Genomic DNA, 13,109 nt, shown 5'->3' on the forward strand with positions numbered 1-13,109 from the left:
TTCCAGGAGTCTCATTATAGGTGGGGAGGAGAGGAGAAGGGGGGAATGAATGTCTTCTAGAGATTTCATCTTGTTCGGGGAGTGGGGGGGGGGGGGTGAGGAGAAGAGCTTCTCAGAAGCTCCGTGCTGCCAGGGCACCTGTACTGGTTTTGCACCTTCTCAGGGACTCGTGAGGTGTCCCCAAGGTTGGCAGCAAGAACTCAAACCCCTCCATCTGATCAGAGCTCTTTCCCAAAGACCGGGCTCTCTCCTTCCGCCCAGTGTCTATGGCATGGCCACAGACTCCGTTGAGGACTCCTAGTCCCCCGCGGGCACTGCCCTGCGTAAAGCCAGCGCGCTCCCAGTGGGAACGGCGAGTGATGCGGCCACCGGATGCCCACACCGGACAAATGGATAAAATGTGGTCTACCTGTACGATGGAATGATTTATTGTTCAGCCATAAAAAGGCATGGGGCACTGACACATGGTACAAGTGTGGATGAACCTTGAAAACACTGCACTGAGTAAAAGAAGCCAGACTCAGAGGGCCCCATGGTGTAGGATTCTGCTTATAGGAAATGTCCAGAATTGGCAAACCGCAGAGGCAGGGAGTGGACTGGGGGCTGGGGAGGGGGCCCGGGAGAGACTGCTGATGGGCATGCAGTCTGCCCCTTCTCTGGGACGAGGAAACATTTCAGAACTAGGTAGCGGTTGTGATTGTGCAACATCATGAATGTATAAAAACCACTTAATTGTGCACTCTGACATGGTTAGAGTAGTGAATTTTCTGTCACCTGAAGTTTACCTTAAAATAGCATAGATTAGCCCCGGGGACTGAACTTAGATTCTTGGCTGGCATTTAGATGGTCCTCACCGTGCCCCCTTCCTGTCCCCCAGGAAGGACTTGCTGTTCCCAGAGACATCAGTGTCTCTTGCCCCAGGGCCTTGGCACGCACTGCCCTTTCTATTGTAATGTTTTTGTCTCTGACCTTTGCTCCGCGAAGCTCCCTCTGTCTCCCCTCTCCCCAGTGAATGATTCTGATCCGGAGCCCCTGGTAGGCGTGAGTGGCAAACAACTAAACAGGAGGAGAGGAGCCACCACCCTTAATGGCAGTGGCTGGGAGGCCGCACTTGGAGGTCGGGTGCCCAAGCCCCAGTCCCTGCTCTCCCACCGGCTGTGGAAACTTGGGCAGGCAACTCAACCCCCTGTGCCTCTCCTCATCTGTGAAATGGAGACACTCATAGCACCAGACCCCTAGGGCTGTGGAGACGGTGAATAAGGCTAGCACACGCGCAGCTTAGAAGAGGGCCCAGATTCAAGTAAGGGCTGTATAAGCGCTAGCTGTTCATAGAGTCACCGTTTACCCCGGGAAATGAGCCGTTTACCACGCGGGCAGCGGTGGTAGCGTGCGCCAGCTCGGCCGTGGATGGTGCTCAGGCCCGACGCTTGCCTCCTGCTCAGATCCAGGGAGCGAGTCAGGACCTGTGTCCACCCCTCACCCTTGGACCTGGGCCCAGCACTAATGGTTATCCTCATTTAATTAACAAAATTTGCCAACTGGGTCCCTGTCTGAGTGGACGAGGAGGGACGAGCCAACGGTTGTAAAGTTAGACTGCAATTACCAACGGGACTGGGAGCCCCAGACAGCCACAGGCTGTGATTTATAGCTTCCGGCAGCTTCCGTGACCTTTCCCAGAGATCTGAAGGAGTGACCTTGGCCCGGGGCGGGGTGCCAGCAGGGAAGGTCTGCGGTGGGAGCTGAGGGGTCTCCCGGAGGTGAGAGGCTGCGTGCGTGCATGTGTGTGCCCCACACAGCTAGTGCCCAGGCGCTAGTGAGGAAAACTCCGGGAAATGCTGGGCTCACTGGGGCCCGGCTGGACAGGAGCACTGGGAGGGCCCAGGAGGAGCAGATCCTAGGTGTTCCATGCAGGTCCCAGCGCCCACCCACGCCGACAGGGAAGGGGAGGTCAGTTCGTGACCTCAGCCAGCCTCCCAGGATCAGCCCAGGGCAGGCGCGAGGCCCGACTCTGGCTGGGATTCCAGCCCTGGCCGGCGTCTGCTCTAAGAGCAGGCACCAACCGCGAGTGGCTGGTTAAGTTCATTAAAATGAGACGAGTCCACTTCCTCGGTCTCCCCAGCCATGTCCCAAGTGCTCAGTGGGTACCTGGATTGGATAGCACAGAACAGAGCATTTCTGTCATTCTAGAAAGCTCTCCTGGGCAGGCCTCCTGGAGACCAGGGGTCCCCGCTGGGCTGAGGGGTGGGGGAAGGCCATCTGGTAATGTCTGGTTGTCACAGTTTGGGGCTTACTGGCACCTGGAGGGTGGAGGTTGGGGATGCTGGTCAACATCTTACAGAGCACAGGGTAGCCCCCTGACAGACAATGCTCCAGCCCCAAGCGTCCGTGCGACCAGGAGGAGACCCCCACCCTAGACCAAGCCACACCTGGTCAGCTTCCCTGCCCACTCGATGGAGGCCTAGGTAAGCCTGACTCCTAAAGAGTCATTTCCCTAGATCAGGTGAGGGTGTGACCCGGAGGAGCCCGGGAGGATGGAAGGGCTCCTCTGTGCAGGGACAGAGGTCCATCAAGTGTCAGTGTCACCTGTCCCTTCTGCGGGATGGGGGCCGGACTTCCCGAGTGGGGCTGTTCAGATCTGACATTTGGAGTCCCGAGCCCCGGAGCTGTGGGGTTGAGGGCCATCTCCCATAACTGGACACATGGACCTTCCCCCACCTGCTGGGAGCCATGAGGCAACTGACCACCTGAGTTGCGCATGGCGGGGGTCTCTGGTGTCACCAGGTTGCCCAGCTCAGGAGCGCTCTCGCCCCCAAGCCCGGCCTCCCAGGAGGGCAGAGGCCCTGCTCCCACAGCACACAGGTAGGGCCTCAGCATTCAGAGAGAACGGACAGAGGGGCTGGCCCGCTGGAACCCCAGCTCCCCCTAGCAGAGAGGGAAGGGCAGGATCTCGCCATGAAATCTTGCCAACCCTGACCTGGGAACCCAATCTCCTGCCCCCTTTGTGGGGTCCCTGTTTACTTCCCAGCCTCAGGGAGCTGGTCCCCAGCCTGGCTCAGGTAGTCCGTATACAGCAGGTGTTTTGGGGGCTGGCCCTGGTGTCACCCACTGCCTGTGGACTCGGGAGGCCCCAGAGTGCCCCCACACCTTGTTCCTGGCTGGGAAGAAGGCCCCTGTAGCTCTTCTGGAGTCCAAGGGTGGCTCCCCTTTGCCCTCTAACCCTGTTCCGCACCCGGATTGGTGACCCTGCCCAGCCCCTCCTTAAGCGTCACCTCGCCCCATCACCTCTCCCCTTTGTCCTTCAGGGATGATTCTGGCCCACACCCCAAGCCCTGCCAGCCTCTGTCCGTTGTCATCTCCGCCAGGTGGGGTGGGGGTCTAGACCTGCTCCTGCCCCTCCCCGCCCACACCGCTCCCCAGAGAGCCCCTTCCCATGGCCCTGAAGACAGGCAGGGTTGTAGGGGCCTTCCCAGTGCTGGGGGAGCAGCCCGCAGGCAGGAGGTGAGGCCCATGCAACTGGAAGACCCGTGGTTCTGGCCTGGCCTGAAGGGAGTTAGGATGACCCCAGCTTTCCCTGCCTGATGGACCAGGCGGCTAGCCTGCCAGGGCGAGGCCAGGAGGGTCATGCCTGTCCCCATCCCCAGAGCAGTCTGGCCTCTCTCGTGGCCCACCACGTGTTCTGCAGCCGGGCTGGCTGGGAGAGTTCAAGTCTGGCCCCCAGCATCCTGCTCACACCCTTGATCGCCCGCACACCTCTGCATCCCCAGCTGTGTTACGTCGCTGGGCCTGGCTTCTCCGGCTCCAAGACCTGTGGGGGGCCCCCACCTGCCCCAGGGGAGCAGGGCCTCTGTACGTGCCACCCGACGAAGCACCCCTTCCCCTGAGGCCTCCCAGGGCTGCCCACCCAGGCAGGCTTAGGGCTCCTGCCCCCCACCCCGAAGGCCCCGCGGGGCAGCCCCGGAAGGGTGGGAGTCGAGGCCTCTGAAGAAAGACAGACACCCCCTCCGCCCCCCCGCAGCAGTCTCCTCCAGCTAGGACACCTCACGAACTCAGTCGGCAGAAGGTGGTCGGGACGGGTGACCCTGGCCAGCTGTCAGCATGCTTCCTCTGGGTGGTGGGTGCCCTGGGTGCTAGGGCAGGAGCTGAGGGTACTGGGGTCAAGTCAAGGTGAGACTGGGAGCTGACAAAACCTTCCTGGGGGCACAGGATACGGGTCGAGGAGGCAGCTGTGCAGGAAGCTCGAGGCCCCGGGAAAGGTCATCTGTTGTGACCCTGAGAGATGACCGCGGCGACATCAAGAAACGGGTGAGGCGGTAACGGCAGCTGGGCTCTGCTCCAACCAAGAACGGATTCCATAAACGCAGTTGATTTCAGAGCAACTTTCCACCCCCACCCCCCCTCCAGAAGAAAATAAAAGAAGAAATTTAAAAGGGCAGAAATCAGTGGAGGAGGGAGGGGGAGAGAGGGAGGAGCAAAGGTGGACAAAACTATCTCTCGTTCATTGACAGGAACCATCACATGAAGGCGTCCTGGCCAGAAGGAAGGGAAAACATAAGACAGTGCAAATAAAATGTGCAGGAGGGGAAAGAAGAGACACCAGGCAGACTTAAAAGTAACACAATTGGGAACACCTAAACACTAGTAACATTGAGAAACCTAAATGAGGTACACAGATTCCTGGAAAAATCGAAAATGACGAAAAGAAGGGCAAAAAGGACAGGAAGAGACCGAAACGTGGCTGTTAGAGCCCTTCCCTCCCCCAGCCCAGAGTCCAGGCTGCTGTATGCGAGAGTCCTACCCTGATTCCAGGGACCCGTACTTCCTGTCCTGGACAGAATGTTCCAGAAAGTGGAAAAGAGGCAAGGGGGACCGTGGCTCCTACCCAGACAAGGACAAACAAAAAGAAAACACAAGAGGTCTGTTTCCTTGAGGAATTTAGGTGCAAAAAATCTGAAATAAAATACTAAGTAACTAGACTCAAGTACAAGTGAGGAGTAGACCTCGTGGTCCGGGTGTCTCTCGTTTCGCGTCAAACAGCATCAGTGCAATGCATCCGTTAAAGAAGATCCTGTGGTCAACTCAGTAGCTACAGGAAAGCCTTTGACACCTGTATCGAACACGGTATTTTGTTACTGATTAAAAAGCTCTTAGCACAATAAGAATAGAACAGCATTTCCTTTCCGTGGTGGGGGTCAGACGCCCAAATCTATAGCACCCGTGTATGCAGTGGGGAAACTGGTGGCCGAGATCGTGCCCGGGACGAGCCACCTTGTGACGCTGATGTTCACACAGTCCCAGACGCCATGTGATCCAGCAATCATGCTCTGCAACTGACTAAATCTCAGTGCCTCCCCCGTTCCCACGTTGAAACCCCAATCCCCGATATGATAGTGTTAGCAGGTAGGCCTATGGGAGGTGCTGAGGTCTTGAGAGCCGAGCCCCTGATGGGATCCGTGCCCTCGTTCGAAGATGCGTCACAGCCTGCCCTCTCTGCCCCCCGCCACGCCACTTGAGGACACAGCAAGAAGACGGCAGTCTGTGAGTCAGGCACTGGGCTCTCATCAGACACGGGCCGCAAGCACCTTGACCTTGGACTTCCAGCCTCCGCAACTGTGAGAGATAAATATTTGTTGAATTAAGATGTGCGCCCAGGTATTTACCCAAAGGAGTTACAAATTTATGTCCACACAAAAACCTTCATGTGAATGTTTACGGTAGGTTTTTTCATAATGGCTCCGCACTAGAAGTCACCAAGATGCTCTCCAGCAGGTGAACGGGTGGACAAGGTGGGACACTCATGCGTGGAATGTTCTCAGCAGCGAGGAGTAACTGCCAAGAGACACTAAGGTGTGGATGGATTACAAACGCCTATTGCTAAGTGAAAGAAGTTTGCAGTGGCTGCAGACCGTGTGGTTCCCTTTATTGGACATTCCGGAAGAAGCAAGGCTGCCGAGACAGTGAGAAGATCCGCGGTTGTCGGGGTAGAAGGGGAGAGGGAATGAATAGGTGTGCACAGGGGATTCTTAGGACAGGGAAACTGTTCTGTGTGATACCGTAAGGCCGGACAGGTGAAATGACTCATTGGTTAAAACCCACAGAGCGTACCCCCTACTGTATGAGAGAATCATACAGGGGTGGGGGTCTCAGCGTGGGATGACAAAGGAAGCCTGAAGCCGCCTGCCTGAGGGGGTGGGGAAACGATGCTGACCCAGGTCACCTGGGAAATGAGCGGGGTCTGTAAGGGCAGAAGGACCATCACAAGACCTGCACTGTAGTCGGTAAAGCTGTTTCGGCTGGGTGCCCGTCAGCAGTTCTGAAGCCACGGCGTGCGCGCTGGGACTGAGTGATTGAGTGGAGGGGCGGTGGGGCTGGGAGCCAGGTCTCCCACCGCTGGGGTGGGAGTGGGCAGATGAGCAAGGGGCAGGGTGGGCTGATCCACGTGGTGGGGTTCGATGTGAAACGCATGCTTAATATAGATACTTAGGGGGAAATGCAGAGGTGTTTATAGATGTGCGTATGGACGTGGGTCTGGCACACACATACCCATCTTGCTCTGTCAGCAGAGAAGCAATGATACCAAGTACCAACAGGCACGTCCAGACCCACGTCTTGGCTCCTCACGCCATTCGCCAATAAAAGGAACGAGGGCTGCTACTTGGGGAAGTGGCTGATTTAAGGACGGGGACATTGCACGTACAGGATGATCCTGGTGGGGTGGGGGTGGGGGGAGCCTGGGGGGCTCAGTCAGTTAAGCGTCTGACTTCAGCTCAGGTCATGATCTCACGATTTGTGAGTGCGACCCCCGCGTCGGGCTCGCTGCTGTCAGCACAGAGCCCGCTTCAGATCCTTGGTGCGCTGCCCCATCTCAAAAATCAATAAGCATTAAAAAAAAAAGATGCTCGTGGGGTATCTTGTAGCGCTAGTGTTATGGACTGAATTGTGTTCCCCCCGCCAAGAAAAAATTTCATAGGTGAAACCCTAATCCTCAATGTGACTGTACTTAGTGGTGGGGCCTTTCAGGAGGTCATTAAGGTTAAATGAGGTCACCAGGGTGCACCCTGATCCAATGGGACTGGTGTCCTTGCAGGAAGAGGAAGGGACACTGGGGAGGATACGGGAGATGGCAGCTGTCCACAAGCCATGGAGACAGGCCTCAGGAGGGATGAGTTCTGTTGGCACCTTGATCTTGGACTTCCAGCCTCCAGAGCCGTGAGGAGTAAATGCCTGTTGTTTAAGGCCCCAGGCTGCGGCACTTGATTAATGGTATGCCTCCCTAATACAGCTCGAAAGTAAAAAAGTGCTCAAAACCAAAACAAAACTGGGGCACCTGGGTGGCTGGGTCAGTGAAGCATCTGACTCTTGGTTTGGGCTCAGGTTGTGAGTTCGAGCCCCACATCGGGCTCTGCGCTGACAGCAAGGAGCCTACTGGGGATTCTCCCTCCCTCTCCCTCTCCCTCTGCCCCTTCCCTCCCCCCCTCAAAATAAAATAAACTTAAAAAAAATCCTACACGAGGGGGATTATGTTAGAGGGACACAAACTGAAGGGACCCCCAACGGCTAAAGCTAGAATAATTTGAGCAACAAAATAAAAAACAGCATTGGAACGATAGACACCTGTGAGTCTATACTGACATAAAAGGATTGAGTGAGTGGGGCGCCTGGGTGGCGCAGTCGGTTAAGCGTCCGACTTCAGCCAGGTCACGATCTTGCGGTCCGTGAGTTCGAGCCCCGCGTCAGGCTCTGGGCTGATGGCTTGGAGCCTGGAGCCTGTTTCCGATTCTGTGTCTCCCCCTCTCTCTGCCCCTCCCCCGTTCATGCTCTGTCTCTCTCTGTCCCAAAAATAAATAAACGTTGAAAAAAAAATTAAAAAAAAAAGATTGAGTGAGTAAATGGGGACAGGAGACAAATCTGGGCAAAAGAATCAGACTACCGTGTGGAGAGGCTCCATCCCCCCGCCCCCGCCTGTAAGTGTGGGCCCCACATCGTCCTCCCCGGAAAGCACAGGTCGCAAAGGAGGAGAAAAACACCTCAGCCAGGTTGTCAAGGTCGCATCCGTGGTGAGGTGCCACCCTGAGAGCACGGACCCCTGATGTGAGGTGACAAGAAGGGCACTTTGTCCCTGTGGTCTTCTCCCCAGACCCACAGACTAATCATGAGGAAACATCAGACACATTCCAACAGAGGGACAGTCGACAAAGTCTCTGCCCAGCACTTTCCAGAACTGCTGGCTCACCTGGAGCCAGGAAAGGCAGAGACGTGTCACAGCCAAGAGGTGCCCAAGGAGACCTGACCCCTAAATGTAATGTGGGGTCCCGTACAGTAAAAAGACATTGGTAAAAACTAAGGAAATTTGAATAAAGTGTGGACTTTAGTTAACGTATCAACATTGGCTTATGAATTGTGAGGATGGGGGGGTGTATGGGAAGTCTGTACTATCTTCATACTTTTCTGTAAATCTAAATCTGTACTAAAATAAAAAGCTGATTTAAAAAAGAAAAGAATGGGGCGCCTGGGTAGCTCAGTCGGTTAAGCGGCCGACTTCGGCTCAGGTCATGATTTCGCAGTCCGTGAGTTCAAGCCCCGCGTCGGGCTCTGTGCTGACAGCTCAGAGCCTGGAGCCCGTTTCAGATCCTGTGTCTCCCTCTCCCTCTGCCCCTCCCCAACTCGTGCGTGCGTGCTCTCAAAAAAATAAACAAACATTAAAAAATTTTGAAACCTATAATCCTTTGACGTGAAAAAAACACATCACACAAAACACATCTGAAGGGATTGCGTATGGGGCCAGGAGGCGGGGAATGAAGAAGAATACAATATAAACAGCTGAAACAAGAGAGGGCCCTACACTTAGGAGTCATGATTTTATTCCATGACCCCAGGTGTATGATGAACTTGACCCTCAGGGTAAGAAGGAAACTGGCAGAGCCTCCCTTACTTTCTGGTGAGCGTGGGGAAGCCTCCCAGCCTCAGTTTACTCTTCCGTTACAGGGGCAGGGAGGGGAGGCACCAAGCACAGTGCCCCAGGGGGCCTGTCAGGTGAAAGGAAGAGCAGAGCTGCCCACAGAGAAGACCGCTGTCGCATCATTGTGGGGAATGGTTAAATGTTTTAAAACTGAAATGTTTTAAGAAACAAGCAAATAGAATTGTTTTAAAATATATTGGGACAGGTAGAAAGTATGCAAAGAGGGGGCCTTCAGAAAACGTACACTCGTGAAAGATCTTTGGGACCTGTTAGACTTACAATCACTCTGCCTGTCTCTGTGCCAGCATTGAACCCTGAGCCCCTGCATCCTGTGCAGAGGGCCAGACCAGGGGCAGCCCCAAGGAGCCTCCCCAGACCAGCCTGCTGCTTTGGAGTTCGCTGTCTTGGAGATCCGGAGGTAGTGTCGGGGTGGGGGATGTCCTATGGGCAGACCATGCTGGGATCGGGTCACTGTCAGGGTTGCCCTCCCTGGGTGAGGGTGATTGGAAACCCCCCTTAGAGAGGCCAAATTTAGCAAATAAAAACACAAGACACCCACTTAAACTTGAAATGCACAAGGAATAATGTCTTAGTGTAAGTATGTCCCATGTGACATAAGTAAATGCACAGGGACCACACTGGCTGCCGACGGCTGGGGACCGGGTTTCTCTGCGGAGTGATGGAAACGCTGTCCCGGTGGCTGCAGCCCTGCGAGCGCCTGGACAGCCTCTGCCCCTGCACTTCAACAGGTGAATTCTACGGCAGGTGCATCCTCCCAACTGTGACCCTGTCCTTCATCCGGCAGCCCCTGCGCTCCCTCCGGGGCCGCGACCTTGTCCTGTCGCGCGGGACGCGCGGGACGACCGCGCGGCGGGGCCACACGACGGCGCTTTTCGTGACTGGCGAGTCAGGCCCCCAGACCCACGCCTGGCCTCATCGCCCGGACACCGGCAACGACCCCGCTCCAGGCTCGGACTCACGTACCCAAGCCTCCCTCCCGAGACGCGAGACCGTCTCGGGCCCGCGCGTGCCCATTCGGGACACTCGTCGGAGGCCGCCCTCCTGGGAGAGGAAGAACGGAGACCCCGCGCGGATAGGACCGGACCAAACCCGTAGAGCAGTGTGCCCTCCCCAGAACCGGCTCCGCCCTAAATAGACGCCCCTGGGCTATGATTGGCTAGTTAGCATCATGTGTCCACTCTGGCCCAATCGTCGAGGCCGCAGCTTGTACTGTGAGTGGCCGGGTCCAGTCCGGCGGCCGCGAGGGCTCAGGCCCGGTGGGCGTGCCCGGGCAGTGGGAAGCCTCTGCTGCTGGGACTCCTCGCCCGAGGGAGATCGGTCATGCGGTGTGGACGGCCCAGAAAGGCTAAAGATCCTGCTGTCTGCCCTTCAGGGTTTTGCTCCGTGAAAAATTTCAAACACGCGCAAGCGCCGCCCAGATTCCGCCTTAGCGCGCGCGCCCCTCAGTCTGTCTGGTCGTCGGGCCCCTGCACACGTGTTCACAGGTGTGGGTGCAGACGGGCCTGCGGGGTTCACCCGTGAGCCAGAAAACGCCGGCCACCGGGGGCCAGGCTTCGTCTGCACCGGCCCTCAGCCACTTTGTACCGGCCCTTGGCCACCCTCAGACCCCATCCGCATCTGCCCTCGGCCAGCCTTGGCCACCCTGGGTCACCCTCCACTACCGTCTGCACAGGACCAATGTGGGTCTTGTGGCGCCAGCTCTCGTGAGGGTTGGCATTTCATGACTTCTGTTCTGACACGCCTCCCAAAGTACAGAGAGAACCCCCTTTTTAAGACTTCTGTGTTTACAAAGAATAAAGTGCATCCTGGCTTGCAGACCCCCGCACCAGGCCCCCTGGTCCCATGAGGCTATGTCAGTGGTCGTCCTTTCCTATATGTTGAGACATTTTGCTACTTCATCATCCCAGGAATCACTCTGTCATTACTCATCAGCTCTTTCCGGCTATGCCCACGATGACAAAACCAGTAGAAAACAATGAGGGCATCACCTGGAGGGGGGAGGGCGATGTCCAGCCTGTGCTACAGCTGACCTGTACAGGCTGACCTGTCAGGAGGCGTCTGTACACGCCTCCGCCGCTGTGCGCTCTTACCTGACAGAGGACAATACGGAAGACGAAAGGGACAGGAGAGCTCTCAGCCCTGTTGATGGTGGGAGAGCAGTTGTCCTCAGATGGTCGGGTTCCGGACAAAACGTCCCAGACGCAAGGATCAGTGAGTGAACGGTGATTTCTCACCCAGTTGGTCCTTCAGCAGGATGATGTGATCCCAGGGCTTTGTGACCAGCACCTGGACCGTCTCAAGGGCCTAAAAGGACCCAGGACAGTATTCTTTCATTTTTTATGATGTCTGCGCTTCAAATCATAGTTGATACAAACACAATGAGGCTTTCTCTGTTTAAATTCTTATTAAGGTTTCTAAAAAAGACTTTTATTATCTTTTTATTTTTACTTTTGTAAAGTATTTGTAATCTGAATTAAAGCGTACAAAATAAGAAGAGGCCTACTCTGTTTCCTCATGGGCGGGGGTGAGGACGGCTCTCAGGAGCATGTGCTGTGCTGAGCATGGGAAACACCTGACCTTCCAGGTCCCTTCCCTTTGAGACCACAGTGGGGGTGACGGTGAGTGTTGGCCTGGGACAGCTGAACGGGTGAGGTATGAGGGGAGAGCCCCGCAGGACTGGGGGGGCACCAAGGGAGGGGAGCAGGCGTGTGTGCAACCGCCTTGTGTAGGGGAGAGGCACACTGTGTGTGTGTGGGGGGGCCCAGGCTGTGTGTGGAGAGCAGATTGTGGGGAGCGGGCTGTGCGTGTGGCAGGGAGCCGGCTTACCTGGGCCTGAGACCTTGCAGGGGCTTTTGCATGTGCTGGGACAGGGGTCTCCCACCGCTAATGGTCCCTGTACTGTGTTCCCAGTGTGTGCTGATTCATCACCTGGGGGTGCTCATTTCGACAGGGAGGTTCCCTGGCCTGGCGGATGTGGGTCTACAAACACGGGCCAGCGCCTGCCTGGAAGTCGTGGGCTGGCCGTGATGACGCAGCTCGGGGAAGGGGAGCACTGGGAACACTCAGCCCTCTGCACGAGAGGGTGGCACGACTCCAAGCCCGGCAGCATTGAATCTGCCGTAACCCCGACTCGCAGCCGATGGCAGCGGGCCACCGTGTCTGAGAACTGTGCTCAGCCCGCTGTGCCCCAAGCCTCTGCACCCGTGCAGGGCCACCGCTGGGGCTGGCAGGGAGTTTCAGCCGGGCAGCGTCCGCAGGATCCCCTTCCCGGCCCAGGTAGGGGTGGCTTCTTTGGGCGACTCTGCCCAGTGTGACCCCCAACTGTCTAGGGCGGCATCCCCCCACCCCCAGAGGGGAGCAGTAGGCAGGCTGGTCTGCGAGCAGGAGGGAGAGCTACCTTTGAGGCCCTGTGAGTGTGTGAGAGGCACCCAGGGCCTCAAAAGATCAACACAGCCTGACAGGAGTCACAGCACTGAAAACCAGTTTTGTCCAGTGACTCTAGGGGGTGAGGGCAGTGCTGAGTTCTGATCCAGATTTGTGCAGAGGTGAGTGCGTCAGGAGGGGAGAAGAAGGGTGGGGAGGGGGATGGTGCAGTAGAGTCAGGGAGGCTGGGAGACAGGGCCCCATCTTTGGGTGTGGCCAGCACCCCTATCAGAGGCGATTAGAGAAAAGGGGCAGGGGTTCCTGGAGCCCCGGAAGGGGTGTCTAGGAAGGGTTGGCAAACTCCATTCTGGAGAATGCCGGCTGTGGTCTGGGAGACAGTCGTCGTGGGGAAAGGCCTTTATTGCCAAAGGGTGATGGGCCTGGGGGGCAAGCTGGAGGTCTAAGATGTAGAGGCCGCTTTAGGCAGCAGGCCTGAGGGATGGAAAGCTGTCAGGCAGAAGGGCCCGCAGTGACCACCCGGCTGGGTGCAAACAGGCCCACTAGGCCACCCACCTCGAAATGGCCATGCGCACCAGCTCACCCATGGGCTTTGCAACCAGGCACAGGTACCAGAAAAGGAAAATCCCAAACGTTCCTATACCTCCTCACCACCCGGCTGAACCGCAGCCACCACCCCCCCACCCCCCACGCCTCTAGCAGACAGTCTCTCCCTTGCGCTGTTTTCAATAAACTTCTATCGTCTTCCGTC

Source organism: Acinonyx jubatus, chromosome E1 (genome assembly GCF_027475565.1).
Source record: "Acinonyx jubatus isolate Ajub_Pintada_27869175 chromosome E1, VMU_Ajub_asm_v1.0, whole genome shotgun sequence".
In the NCBI taxonomy this organism is placed as follows: Eukaryota; Metazoa; Chordata; class Mammalia; order Carnivora; family Felidae; genus Acinonyx; species Acinonyx jubatus.